Below are 3782 nucleotides of genomic sequence, written 5' to 3'. Positions count from 1 at the left end.
TCTCTCTCTCTCTCTCACTCTCTCTCTCTCAGCTGACTTGTCCTTCCTTCCCTTTGTATTGCTTCCTTCTGAATTATGGGATCTGCCCCAAAAGTGGATGGGGCTGTCTTTATTTTTTTCTTTTTTGGTGAGAATGTGTTGTAAGTGTAATGCATGCTGTTTTTATTGAGCAAAATGGGGATTGTCGTTTGAGAGGACATGGGTTAGTGTCTTGTATTCCATTGGGCAATGTGGCGTATAAGCTAATTAAGACTGCCCTTAGTTTGTGGGCTGTCCTTTGTGCGGCCATAAGATTCAAGAGGTTAATGTTGTGAACGACTTGACAAAGTGTGCTTGTTGCTTAAAACTGTTCTTAAGAAATTCCCCATGTAAAGGCAATACTTGTTTATTATTATTAGCTTTGATGCAGCAGGAACTCATTTTAAGGAGAAGTGGCCATGAATCTTAGTTTTTAAAACAGAGACCTCAATTTACTGTTATCTTTCTGAACCATTTGCCACTTTCACCTCCCTCGTATGTGCTGTTTTTATTAGTCAGTGTCCACCTTGTGTAAGCTGAATGGCTGGTTTGAGGATTGTGGTGGTTGCCTCACTTTACTACCCATCTCTTTGTTCGTCTGTCTGTCTTCTTGCTGTAAACAATCTCCGTTGCCTGTATTGTGTCAGTGTGCTTCTTGTTTGCTGATGCCCAGCCAAGACGTTCAACTCTTTCTGATAAAGATTACCATAATCTTTTCGACAGTTGTTTAGTGCCCTACCCTGGAAAATTGTATTTTGCTGAAGGCAGACCATACTGCCTGAATCCGTTTCTTCGCTTCAATTATTAAAAATGGAATTTAAAGAGATACTCAAATGCATTTTTCTTTCCATTTGGATGAAATTACGTGAACATGTGTACAAGATGTAGAACTTTATGTCCCATGATTAAGCACCCAGACCTAGAACCTATTTATTTCTTGGAATCTTGATTGAATCCAAGTTGTGTCTCACTTGATGATTATTTTACAAGACAACTTTTAGTTGGTCCGGCTTCCTTATAATTGTAGTTCTTTTATTTGCCTCTTTTTCTAAAGAAATCGAAATCTATCTAAAGATAGCAAATCATGAACTAGGAAGACTTTTCCAATGACCTGTGCTTCCCAAGGGACCGATGATTTTGTTGCTCGTCTGCTTGGATGGTTTGTATGCATCAGTTTGTCTGTTACCTCCAGATTATTGTTATTTTTTTCTTGGTTGTTTCATGGAGTATGCACTTCAAAATGAAGTTCTGCTCAGCTCTGTTCTGCTTGTGCACATGATTAGCCCGTAGTGTGAATGAGTTGTTGGAACCAGAACGTTGATGAAAGGGTTTGCTTGTATCTAAGTAATTGAAAAGTTTTATTCCATGTAATGTACTGTTATTCTTGGACATTTTATCTTTCCAAGCTTAAGTTACAAAAGCATGTGTAATTCCAATGATTATTTGATTTGATTCCAAATAAAGATATAAGGGAGGAGACTTTTTCGAAGATGAAACCTAGCGGACACAGCAGAAAAATTGTGTGTGTAATTTGGACAGTGATAGTCTTTTTATCCCACCAGCTGTCCAGTATTTTTCTTTTTTTTCATTATTTATCTGCAAAGGACCCACAAAATTATTTAATTCGGTTTCTGTACATTGCGTTTTTGTTGTTTTCTTTGGTAAGTTCAAGCTTCTTATTTTCTGTTACATGTGTCTCATTACTTGTAATTTTCGTATGTCTCTGCATGTCTTTGTGTAAAATCTCCTTGTAGTGATGATGCTTGTTCATACAGTTGTTGGTGCCAAGACTATCTTTTTAATTATGAAAAGAAAATTAAAACTCATCTGACCCAGGAATTTGTTCGAGTGTTTTTTACTGCTGCCAGTCTAGTTATGGTGGAGGTTTACAGATTATTCATTTTAACGCAAGCACTTCAGCTGAAAAAACTGGTAATATGAAAAAATTGTTCAGTGTGGGTCAAAAATATTTATGTCACCCTGTCTTTTATATTGATTTTCTTTGGCTGTCATATGAAAATCGTTCTCAGTAACGGTAGCTGTTAAGAGTCTCTCTCCCCCCCCCCCCCCGAAACAACAAGTACTTCACTTGAAATATTTAAGTCATTTTGGCGTTTTGCGAGCAGGTGGCAAAATGGGTAGACTATGTTGTGATCAGATTTTGGTACTCGGCAGTTGCTGTATTTGTATATTGCAAGTGTTTTGTCCACCACTGAACAAGTAATATAAATGTTCTGTTGAATGCAACGAAAAATATCCCTGGTCCTTGTCCTTGCTCCGACGTTTGCGTCATTACCTGCTGCAGCTGCTTCTGGCGCCTAGTCCAGAGCTTTGTCACTGGTGTCGTGCGCCTGGTACAGAAAACAGACAAGTCTGGAGCTAGTACTTTTTCTCTGGCCTGGAATGGGTGGTTGGCAAGTGGGTGTTCGGGTGTTGTCTGCTTTCCTTTACAGGATTGCTTGAATTATCCTAGTACATTTGTGCATACTGCTAAACTTAATGTGTCCTTTGAAAAGTGCCCATTATTTTGCTGACTCGCTATAACTATAAAAAAAAAACCCACACGTGACACACCAAGACCTCTAGCTCAGAAAGAGGAAGGGGGGGGGGGTCATAGCTGTGAAATGATAGTATTGAGGTGAAAATATGGGTATTCTGCTTTTGTTGAAGCTGTTATATGTATTCCACGATGTTAAGTAGCTCACTAATTTGACCAAAAACGAGTATTATTTTGCATAAAAACGCAAAATAAAACTCTGATAAACAAAAGTAGGGTGAACAAAATTATGGTGGGGCTTGCTTTTTTATTTCTTGCATAGTTTTAGGACAAATCAGATTTGCATGCTGCCTCATAAAGGGACGTGCAAATGTATTGTTAGAATAGAAATAATTGTGCCATATAAAAATGCAGACGCTTCACGTTTGAGTATTTATTGTTGAGTGATTGTGCGTTCATATTACAGAATGTGTCTCGGTTATGTTGCATCCTAGCCATTCTTGTCTTGGAATAGAATTCAAGGGATAGCTTTGGTATTCTTATTGGATATATATATATATATGTTGTCACACGTAGGCGTGCGCCACAACTGTTTTGGTTTGTTCTTCAGGGGATTTTGGTTTAGTTCGATGCTCAATCTTGCACCCATCTGGGAAAGTGTTCGTACTGATGTGCAACTCCAATCGATGTAGGGATTTCTCACAGCTTCTTTCCTTCAAAATTCCCATTACAGAAGATACTGGTTATCTTTTTAATTATTACTCATTTTAAGTAAGGTTTTTGTTTGTTGTTGTAGGCATTAATACCAGTATTTCCGTTATTATTCTGTATTATTATTATTATCTATAAATTCTTCTTGTCATCTCTATTGACATAACTATTATTTTTAATTTATCTCTTATAATTCCGGCACTTACTGCAGGTGGGTTTTTTTTGTCTTTACACATTTTCCTAATTTTTCTCTCATGCCCTTATTTCACGATGCATGTTTTTCGTCTAGTCTGGTCAGTTATGGCTCTTCTCAGACTTGATTATGCTCGGTCCTGTTCTGCGACATATATTGGTTCAAAAGAGACCCTGTCTTCATCCTCTCTCCCTTCCTCGACTATTAATATTATGTGTTATTGCCCTGTTATTTGGAGCTTTTTAATGTCATTCTTTAGATATATAGTTTTAGCAAAGAGTAGACTTAGTTTTTGGAGGCAACATTACACCATAAAGCACCATTAACCTAAATTGGCATTATGATGTACTAGGTTATGAGACC

The sequence above is a fragment of the Aplysia californica genome, unplaced genomic scaffold (genome assembly GCF_000002075.1).
Source record: "Aplysia californica isolate F4 #8 unplaced genomic scaffold, AplCal3.0 scaffold00325, whole genome shotgun sequence".
NCBI lineage: Eukaryota > Metazoa > Mollusca > Gastropoda > Aplysiida > Aplysiidae > Aplysia > Aplysia californica.
The sequence above is the reverse complement of the archived record's forward strand: the minus strand, read 5'-3'. Positions refer to the sequence as shown.